The following is an 11,333-nucleotide window of genomic DNA, read 5'->3' as shown; positions in this document are numbered from 1 at the left end:
TTTCTGTGCTTCAATTTGGAACCCTACAGACAACACTTAAATTGCTGTTAATGCAGTTTCTTGATGTAGCCAGTGGGAAAAAAAACCCCAAAAAAACAAAAGGAATGATATAATATATTCTGATTTGGGAATAAGTGATTGCATTAATAAAATGCAAGGTAAAGAGGCCCTGTGACATCTTACAAAATGATAAATGTTTTTTTCAGGAAACACAGATTTAGTGTGACAATGGTAGTAAGTTCTCTTCTAGATTTGAATATTACTAAGACTAAACAAGTCTGTTCACAGGGGAAATAAACTCACAAAAATATTTCCTCCAAGGCCTAGAAGAGACCTTTGTTTGATTTTTATTTCGGCCCTTCTACAACTGCTCTGCTACCTGTTTTCCATAGGAGATATGATCTGACAACATCTTTCACTCTTGAGTGTGCTGAGTAAGAGAACTTTCTTAGCTGTGAAGTTACTTGTCCCAAATGGTGAACCTGAATTAAGGGAAAATGAGAAAAAAAATCAGTCTAAGTGGCAGTATCTTTATTATCTCTCAACAATACAAATTATTTTCTATTCTTTCCTAAATCAATCAACCTGGAGGTAGAACCTCTTGTTTCAGCACCACTTTATTTATATTCCTATATTTCTTCAAAAGGTTTTGTTGGCCATTAGTCTTCAAAAGCAAAAGCAAACAATAAGGAGTATTCAATGGCAAAAATCCTGTTAACTTCAATCTTATTGGCTCAGTCAGGCCATAATCTTAATTAGCAAAATACCCTGGAGAATCTATTCTTCTGGACAAAACTAAAAATTTAAGCACTAAGCCATACTTACTATATTTCAGTGTATTCTTTTGAGGAAGCACAGAGAATATAATTCTCTGTCTATAAATGAATTTAACAGGTATGGAGTGCGTTACTCAATGCTTAGCACATTCTCACTTCTTTTATTAACTAGTAAATTATATCTGCTGCAAATGGCTTTTTCTGGCTCTTCCTCACCTCTTCTGCTGTGAGCAGTTTTGCTGACTGCTTCTCTTCATTTCTGCTTCTTGTGCATCCAGCAAACTGCATTTCTGTGCAGAGCTCTCTGTCTCCGTCCTCAGGGCAGATTATTTCCCTTTGTTTCGTGTTCCCATCCTCACCTGTTCTTGCTGTCAATTTGCATCTTGATCTCTCATTCTTGCATCTTCTTAGCTCTCTGAGTCTGGTGTGATACATTTTCTCATTCAAGTTCACCTCTTGTGTGTTCTCTGCCCTTGTCTCTGCGAGCGCCGGTCCCACAGCCGCGTGTGCCCGCTGTTACAGGATCAACAGGGGCGTCCCAGGCTGCAGGGGTGGCCCAGAGACAGGTGAAGCACCATGAGTTAAGATCAGCTTCAGGTGATTCTCTTTTTAGGCCTTGGGGGTGGGATGGGTTAGAATTCAGGTATTTCAGTGCATATCTTCCTGTCTATATGGCCATGCAGGCTGAGAGGAAAGAGCAGGAGCTTGGACCTGGGCATCGGGTAAGGAGTGAGCTCACTCTTTTTGATAATCAGTGTAGGCATAGTTCAGCTCTACTTGGTTTTTAAAACTGCATCTTGACATTCAAACAGTTTAAAGAATATGAATGAGGGCTAAAATCTGTTTTATCTTAGTATATTTTGAATATGTCACTTAGACTAAGTTAAGGGACTGAAATCCTTTGGAAGGAATGGGGTAACCTGGAAAGTAAAGTCCCAGGACTGTTTATATCTGAGTAAAGCTCTGTTGTCCTCACAAAAGTGTGCATCTGGACATCTCACAATCTTTTGAAATATATTTATGCCTGTGAGAAAGGAGTGAGCGCTTTCTTTTATTGCTTCTTCTGCACAGTAAATGACCCCTAGCACACCTTGTGTTTGTGGGAAACTGTTGTGGGCTCAAATGGGGATGAGAAAGAAAACAACTTTTTCAGAAAGATTACTTTGGTGTAATATGAGCCACATAACACCTTCTACCCTGTTTTAAAAGGGTAGGTCAATGAGATAAATCACAGAGGCTGAAATGCTAATCTTCATCTCTCTTATCACATGATCCTTTTCACCAAAATCCTTCTGGCTCCTGCTGGGAAACCAGCATTCAGTTCGCAGTCTGGTTTGAAAATCACAGTCCTCATTTGCTGTTACGTTTGGTGAAGTAACTGACTCACATATGATTAATTTTGCCTTTTTTGAGTCCTAGATATGGGCTACTTAAATCTGGTTCATCACTACAAACAGGAATCAAGAACAGTTTTGGCAGATTTTTATGTCTGGAGCGTGTTTCCCAGTGGAAGGATTTATCCTATTTATTGCTTTGCAATGAAAGGCAATTTGTTTTCTTAATTTTTTCCGAAGTAAAAATTGATGGGATCAGAGATTTTTCCATTTCTAAAACTGAATCTTCAATTCCTTGATTTCCTGCTGATGCTCATAATATTATCCCTTAATATAAATCAGCGAAGTCAGCACACAGGAGTGCTGCATTGAACATGCCCAGTTCCTCAGTACCTAAGTGACCCACACTGCATTGCTGCAGGAGCTCCTCAGTGATCAAAGATGTTTGTTCATCTTCTGGCAGCAAGTGTTATGTCTCTCTCTCTCTGAAAATAGGTCCTATTTCAGCCTATTGCTTTACATAAGCAAAAAACTCCCAAAAAATCTGCTGCAGCTCCAGGGGTAAAGGCCAAAGCCAGTGTCTGATCAGCTATTCCAGTCAAACACTCCTGAAACAAGACCTTGTTTTCTCAGTTGCAGCAGTTTTTAGTGTAATCTCTACGGGCTACATTAATCTTCTGGAGTCAGAGACTGATGGTGTCTCACGTGGGTTGTTACTTTATTTTCTCTGGACTTCAGTGCTGCTTTGGGCAGTGTAAACCAGGCTCTCTGGAAAAATGTCTGCAAGGGTACAAGGTTGTCTGCAATGCTGTTCTAGTGGCTTTTAGCTTTCATTAGGAAAGGTTACATTGAACTTTAACTGTGTCCAGACCATCGTTTTGTTTTTTCCCTAGCTGAAAAGATTCAAGATGGATTTTTATTTTGGAATCTTAGATCTTAATCAGAAGTTAAACTTATTCAAACACCTTTCTATGGCTCACATGTACATGATAAAACGTTATGCTCTCTGAAGTAGTGGCTGCATTGTGCCTGTCTGATGTGGCAATAACTAGCTGTGTGGCACATGTCAAATTATTTAGAAAATACTAGTGCTAAAAAAGAGAATGAGAACAACTCCTCACTGATAGGGGCCAGAAGTCCTGAATGCTGTCTTTCCTTCAATATGCCTTTCATACTCTACCAAACTGTCTTCAAAACATGGTTTTATTCTTTGTATTTAACATAAATTACCCAGAGACTGTAGCTCTCTGGTGCTTGACACTGTGTGTGGCCTAACTTTTAGGCCCAGCATGTGAACTACTTCACATATATATATGAGCATGCAACAAAATGTACTTTGTTCCCATATACATGCTAACGAGTCATCATTAGACCATAGGGACAGTAATTGAAATACTGAGTGATCTGAGTTGTCAGAAGAATGTAAATATTAAACTTCAGACTCACATCACTGTTGCTGAGACCATTTTCTTGGCTCTCCTCAGTGTGTGGCATTGCCTTGTAGATGGGACTAGAGCTAATGCACTGGAATTGCATTGCATTCCCATGCAAGAAACCCAGACAAGTCTAATTTCCTTTCATTCCTGAGCTCAGGCTTCACTATCTTTCCTGTTTCTTCTTGGGGGACCAGGCTCTCAGGTTGTGTTTGGCTCAAGGAACGCAGAAGCACTTTTGAACTCTAACACGTAGGTGTGCACATTTGTCACATCTCAAATCTGCACAGGGCAAGACCCCAACTTTGTGACCAAAACCTGAATGCTCCAGCCAGATCTGTCTCAATGAACCAGGAAACCAGAAATCTGAGACATGTTTCAATGCACCCTCCACCACATGCTACTTGTGCATGGGCTGCCACATTTGCCTGGAGAGAGGCAGATGAGACTTAGATGAGATTAGCAATGCATGCACAGCAATTCTGGCTAATGGTAGCCCACCAACCTGCCAGCTGCAGAGACTCTGGAACCATTGCCAACAACTCTCCTGGGTTTGCAGACACCCTTGCAGGTGCACTGACACGTGCAGTTGATGCAGCAGTGACACTGTGCCCGGAGCAGGGGGGCTGCCCTGCTGTGTGGCTGTGATCCCAGAGCACGCAGAGATGCAGAGACTCGTGACCTTCAAAGTCCCAAATCCTCTAAACAGTGCAAATAAATTTCAGATTTCATGTGCAGTGTTCTGCTTGTTTTCCTTTCCCATCCTTTCTCTTTCCTGCTGAATGACGGTAAGTGGAGAAGGGTCTTTGTTCACGTCTTCAAATTTATCAAAAGAGGAAAGCAGAGCAGTTGATGAAACATCCTTTTGGTGGGACACCGTCCTGGAGGAGAGCTCAGGCTGCAGCTCTTCCACCAACTCCTTCTGCTCCCACTTTGGTGGCTCCTGCCATTAAAGAGGTGGAAAGAGGCAGTGCAGAAGAAGCAGAGACAAAGGAATGGTATTTGGGAGGAGAGTTTAGAAGCGCAAGAGGTTTTCTGGAAAACTGCGTCTTCACACTTGTTTTCCCTGTCAGCTCTTTCAATGTGCCAGGCAGCTCCCACCATGTACCCTGCCTATGAGCAACTGAATCCTGGCTTGAGCCACATTAGGAAAAATCAGTTTTGGGGATGGGGTGAGTGTCTGCTTCTCCCCCCAGATTTATGACTGTGGTGGAAGTTCCTGTCACCCCTCACTCAGCACCTGTGTTTCCAGCCGCTTCTCTATTGTTGTTATTTCCAAGTGATGACTGACTGAATCTCTGCTAATGCAGCAAGTGGGCTGGGGCTGCTCCAGGTGCATGCTCCAACTCTCCAAAATGTCCACTGGCCACAGAAGACCTGCTGCCTGCAGACCTAGACATGTCTGGTTAAGAGGGACCTGCCAAAAAGTATGTTGTTCTGTGTTGTTGGAGTGTCTGTGTTCTATCTTTTTCCAAGGGCTCCTGCCAATTAGCAAGACAGCACAGATGCAGAGCTACTGCACAGGTCATGGAAGAGGAAATTGTTTCTTAGCTACAGCTAAAGGTGAGAGCCTCACAGATGTCTCCCTTGTCTTGGCATCTCCCCCAGTGCAAACTCAGTTAGATGATGTGAATTTTACTGGATCTGTGACGTTGCACTAGCACAACTCTTGTGTATCTGGTAATAGCTACTGCTGCCTGCAGTTTTGGATCAGTGCAGGGCTCACCCACCTTTCAAGGCTGCACTTCAACTACACCTTGCCAGCCCCAGCAGTGAAACTCACAGTGAACACTTACAGTGATCCCTTTCCTCAGCTGCAGTGTAATTGCAGCATTTCAAATGGCATAATTTGCTCCAGCAGGATTAATCACTACACAAAAAAAGGTGCTCTCTGCCCTTTTTAGTTGTTCAAGCCCCAGAGCTCTGTCCTGTGCCGATGGTCACTGGAGGGCTTCTAGCTCACACAGCTCAGTGGCCAACTGGAACTTGTGTGAAAGGGGACAGAGCCACACTGGTGGCCTTGAGACCCAGATCAGCTTTGAGGAGACGTCCTGAGAAAGCCACCAAGTCCTCCAAAAGACAATTCAGTAACAATCTCATGGCAGACCACTTGATACTCATTTTTTTTGGTTAAGGTGAGGGCTGCAACTCTTTAGGTACTTAGATGAATCTATTACCCTCTACACGTTCCATCTGAGTTTACCTTTTACTTTGTAACATTATTGCTCTTTCAATTAGGCTGCCACTTTGCCTTAATGGTCACATCCACCCTCCAAGTAAAAGTTTGGCCAAGGCTGAGCCCCAGCACTCCAGAATAGCCCAGGTGGAGAGCAGGCTGACGTTAAGATTGCAGCTGAATCTCTTCACTCCATGTGCCTGTGTTATGCAGCAAACAACAAAGAAAAGTAAGAGATTAGGGGATTCCACAGAATTCAGTGAACTGCTAAGAACTTATTAACAAAATATGGCAGAAATGCATCATGCAAAGCAAAACTCTTTTCCTTGCAGCCTGTGCTAAATATATAGATACAAGAAGCCAAAAACTGGGGTTTAGGAGATGATAACCCATTTCCCTGAATTTTGTATTTTGTCTGTAGCTGTTAAAATCTTTTATGTAAATATTTGCTATAATGTACTGTAAAATCCTGAAGAACAGTTCTACTCTCTCTTTTTGGGAGAGCAGATAATTTAACTCATCTGAAGCCATCTAAGGTTGCTCAATGAGTAGGCTCTTAATGTATCAAAAGATGAAGCACACCAGCTCCAGAGTTAGGCTTTTAAATGTTCTTAAAGACAAGGGTTAAAATGTCTGATTATTTGGGCTTGTTTTGGGCTCAGCCTCCCTGGAAGTCAGAGTAATAATAGTAAGAATTTCTAATTTATATGTGTATTTATATTCTGTCTCATGCAGAGACCAGTAATTGAACCAGAGCTGTGTACCCAGGGTGCTGTAACATCCAGACTTGCAGGTTTCCCTCTGGCTGGGGCGGGACATGAGGGCTGCTCTGTCTTTCTTGAGGCAACCTGGAGGCTACTTTCCCATGATAACACCAGTTCTCCTCCTGGGTGAGTGGTTTCTGAACCAAGCAGTGCCTTGTGAGCTGTGCATGACTGCTGAAAATGGGACTTCGTGCTGCCTGGCAGACACAGGCTCTTTTTCTCCAGTGAGAGGACATTTCAGAGGAAATTACTACACATTGCACAGGACAAAATATTTTTCCCATTGTGCTGAAATGTATCTAGAGTGGGGAAACTACACTTAGGATATGGAAAAAAGGGGAAATAACATGGGGTTGTCTACAGTGCAATAAGGGGAAAAAAACACCAGGAGAGGCATCCTGAAGTATGCTTCCTGCATGTATTGAATGCTTTAAAACATGATGCTTTTCCTTTCAAAAACAGTGAACACACTGGCATTACAATCCCTTATTTTTTTGAGTTGAGTTGATACATTCCAATCTTTGTAGGACACTTTTTTCAGCTGAGATGGCATTTGGCTGTGGTTACTATGACAAACAGAGAAGAATTGGCATGTGGTGTGCTTCAAAAAATATGCAACCAGGTTCTGTAGAGAAAAATAGCTATAAAAATTAATCAGATACTTCATTGTCATCTATTGCATGTTCAGAGGTCCATGGTACTGAAAATAAACAATATTTATAAGCATTTCATGGACCATTATAAAAACACACTGCATTTTACTTTGTAACTTTATAGGATGTTTTTCAGCTTGTGTTCCTTTACAAGAGAGCTTTCTTTATTAATTATTTATTTTCTTTTAGTGTGGAAAATAGTTTCAGGCTCACCAAAGATGAGAACACAATACAATATTTGATTAATATTCTTTATTATTGTATCTTGTTTCTCCAGGATGAAAAATGTGCTGCTATTCCCAGAACTTGGTTAGAATAGCAAACCAGTCTCTGCAGGGTAACCCTGAATCAGGCATCTTCTTTCATATGCCCAGTCATTGGTCAAAAGGAGGGGACAAAAACAGGACACACAGTGGGGCACATGGAATTAATGAGGTTTCTAAGGACAATTCATTATTCTATTATCCTAAGTAATAATATTTTTATTTCTTTATGTTTAGAGGCCTCAGGCTGGAGAACTGAGGGCACAGTGGGTACATTCCTTACATGAAATGAAAGACAATCCCTGTCTGAAGAATTTGGACTGTGTAAAGAATAAAAAAATATGCAGGAAAGAAGAGTTGAGAGAGTTAAGAAACCAAAAGAAGACAAAGGGGTCTGAAACAAGTTGACCAAAAGTGCCTGAATACAAAGTTCTTAACTTTTTTTGTATATTTTGTGTGAAGTTATCTCAGAATCTTTTAATGATGAAGTAGTGTTCTTTTAATGATCAAGCAGAACTTGATTTCAGCAGAGACTGTCAATTGTCACTTGAGTCTAAACATTTTGCTGCTCTTTCTGGGAGCAACTAGGGATGAAATGCTGCAGCACAGAGCATTGTTGCTCATGAACAGTGTAGTTCAGGGAGGTTTTACAGCTCCAACTCCTCATAGGTACATTCCTGGAGTGGGTCAGCATTTCACACACACTTACCTGGCAATTTAGCACATAATGAGTAACCCAGTGAGAAATCACCAGAAAACACTGTAGAAATGTTGCAGATCATTTTAGAGAGAGAAAAGCTGAAGGAAAATTATAGACCATTCACTCACTCTGATACTTTTGGCACATCATCTGTCACATTGAGAATTGTCTAATAAAGCTGGTAGATTGTCTGGCCCAGTAGTTTAGAGCATGAGATAACGTTTTTTTAAAACCATGATTTAGTATCACAGGCAATATCTAGCTACCTTCTAACTGTTGATCTCAACAATGTATTAACTACTAATTTCTCCTAAGCAGGATTTGATGAAGGATATGAGGCCCTGTGCGTGGGTGTTTTCAGCATCCATTTGTGTGTGACAGAACCAGACTGTCCAGATCACCTACACCCAATCCACGTGGCAACCTGTAAACCACTTGGTGCCCACAGCAGGTGCTTCCTCAAGGGAAGGAAAATAGGACAAAGCAATTGAATCTGTAGCTGTGTCAGTGTCCATGCCTCTGAGATGGAAAAGGTCAGTGGATGGAGGAAAGATGGCTAAATTCTATGGTATTTACTCGTGTCCAACCACAAGGGTGGGCAAGCAATGTTACTGCTGCAAACAATAGGTAACAACTGTGACTGATATCTCAAATGATGAGAAGACTGAGCAAACTAAGAATATGCGAGAGGAAGAGACAGGAAAGGAAAGTGTCTTGGAAAAAATACATGAAGTAATAGAGCAGATGAGAGAGGAAAAACCGCAGCTGAAGTAAGCAAGAACATTACCAGCTTCAAGCAGAAGTCTTGAAAAAGTTGTGAAAAGTGAGCATGACAAAGAATCTGTGAACATTTCATATGCACGTACCTGAGAGCTGAAATTGCTGCAATCCCTGCCGTTCCCAAGACCTGCCCAGTCCTGAGGCTGGATCTCCCTGTCCAGTTTTGCATAGCTGTGTGTGTATCCAGGGCAGCTGATTTGTAAGATGGCCTGTTGTAATCTTGGCTGGTGATTCTTGCCCTGCACTCATCACTTCAGCATTTACAGGCCCATATTTTGAAGGTTCCTGGTTGAGGTTATGTGCAATGTTGCCAAGGTGCCATCTGAAATCTCTGCTCAGAAGCAGATCAGTAATAGTGGGCAACAGCTAAAGTCTTGTTTTCTCTTGTAAAACCTAGATAAGGTCCCAGCCTGCAAACTGAACATTATTATTTATTTGTGTCAGCATCTGGCATGTGCTAGGCATTTTTTAGACAAGCAAGAAATGATAAAATATTGGTTAGACAGAGAAGGAGACAGATGTAGGGGTGGGGTAATAACAACAGATTATTTTAGTGTAAAGTTAGCACCAACCTCCTAAAGCAAAAAAAGATTGGAGTGCATTTTCTAAAACTGCTTGGAAAGAATTGCACAGATAGCAGCTGAAGAGACAGATAAAGGAACTTGAAAGATGGGTAGACATTGACTAGACAGTGTTTGGGATTGCTTCGAGTGATTTGTGTGCAAGAAGGATGGGACTAGTAATATAAAGGAATTCAGAAAGTAGATCATCTTCTTTTTTGCTTTTGGTTCTGCAAACCTGGGGTGGAAGCACCTTGTTTAAATGTGGACAGATTTTGGTGTTGCCAGCTACACTAACAGAAAACACCATTAAGAGTTTTATACTCCTCTGCAAACATTCACCCATTTGGGAGTCACATCTAGTGGGATATTTGATCAGATCTGAACCTAGCTTAAGCCAAATTAGAATTGTAAATACAGATAAATATGGTTTGGAACTCAAACTCATCCACAGCCTTTTTCTACTGGAAACAGAATACGTGAAACATTACGTGAAACAGTGGTCCTACGTGATTCACTTACTTATCCCCACCCTTAGAAAAAATATATTTTGGATGCCTCTCTTTTAACCTGACTTTAATCTTCATGAAAACATGTCTGATAGCTTTGGAGACAATATTGGTATGTTCTGTACAGAAATTTTACTAGCTGCTTTTTTACTTTTTTTTCCTTTGGCATCAACTTGAAAGAATTGTTGGAAGATGATGCCTGCTGGAAACATTTATCCATTTCATTTTAAGAATGTGAGTAATTGTGCAGTGTATGTCATGCATATTAAATGTTTCACTATGAAAACAAATTTTACTCATTATTGCTTCTTATGACATTCCAATATGTTCTCTTAGAATATGCTCCGCTCGCTGCCATCTGCCCATTTCTGGAATTAGGATGCAGAACTGATCCAACACTTTGTACAAATCTCAATGGTTTAAAGATTAGGCTTTGCAAGAATGCATTCCACTGGCTCTCCAGCCTGGAACCAACAACAAAATAACTATGTGATGGCCTGAAAGGACACAGCCTGCTGGAAGTTTTGCATCGCGTGATCAAGTGATGGAGGAGTGTTGTTAAATCTATGCCCTGGCAGACAGGTTGTCAGTGTGGCTGAGTTCTAGTAGAACATCCTTTTTCATTGAAATCCTACACTATTTTGGTTCCTTTGAAGGTCTTTTTCTGAGCATGAACAAGTAGGCCTAATAATGCAGAGACTCCGCACAAAGTTGTAATGCAAGGACTATACAATGTAATAGTTCAGAGGTGCCACACACAGAGTGACAGAAAGCACCCTTGCAGGTGCTGTGTCATGCAGGAATCATAGAAATAATGGTGTGGAGACTCCTATGTAACCCAAAGATCCAGTCTAACCTCCTGCTTAGGTCAGAACCATTGCCAACAATGAATATTAATTCTATGCATGTGCCTGGATTTCTGTTAATGAAGAATCCACCAGAGGGCAACTAACAAAGTAGCAATGAGAGAAACTGCTGGGCATTATGAAAATCACATAACCAACACAACCTGGGGTTAAACTAGCTGAAAAAAGTGGGTGAAGCTTGCAGAGAAAAGATGTGAGAAGTCATGACTTCAATGATGCAGAGTGGCGTTGCTAACCAAAGACAGGTGTAAAACAAGGGTATAAAAGAAGCAAAGCTAGGACCACAGGTGGCTGTTTGAAGCAGGATGGGTTGTTTACTTAGGAATGAGAGAAAATAACTCAGGCAAAGCAAATCAGCAGATGAGGGCTGTGCACGGACATCCCTGCCATTTGGATCTGTGAATGAACACTGCAGTCTGGAGCAGGACAGTCAGCCAAGTTGTCCTGACCTGCATGGTGCATCTGCCCTGCCGAAGCAATCCACAGCCCTGGGGTGATGACCAAGGAGTGTGATTTGGG

The 11,333-nt window shown here is 41.5% G+C and overlaps 1 long non-coding RNA gene across 1 annotated transcript; it reads left to right on the top strand.

Annotated features, from left to right (window-relative positions):
• Positions 1-1,453: 1,453 nt before the first annotated feature.
• Positions 1,454-10,238, top strand: LOC147648564 (uncharacterized). The gene is made up of 2 exons (XR_015280316.1): positions 1,454-1,498; positions 8,418-10,238. It is a non-coding gene; the product is annotated as an uncharacterized LOC147648564 (long non-coding RNA).
• Positions 10,239-11,333: the final 1,095 nt, after the last annotated feature.

This window comes from Cyanistes caeruleus, chromosome Z, assembly GCF_971803275.1.
Source record: "Cyanistes caeruleus chromosome Z, bCyaCae1.hap1.1, whole genome shotgun sequence".
In the NCBI taxonomy this organism is placed as follows: domain Eukaryota; kingdom Metazoa; phylum Chordata; class Aves; order Passeriformes; family Paridae; genus Cyanistes; species Cyanistes caeruleus.
The sequence above is the reverse complement of the archived record's forward strand: the minus strand, read 5'-3'. Positions and strand labels throughout refer to the sequence as shown.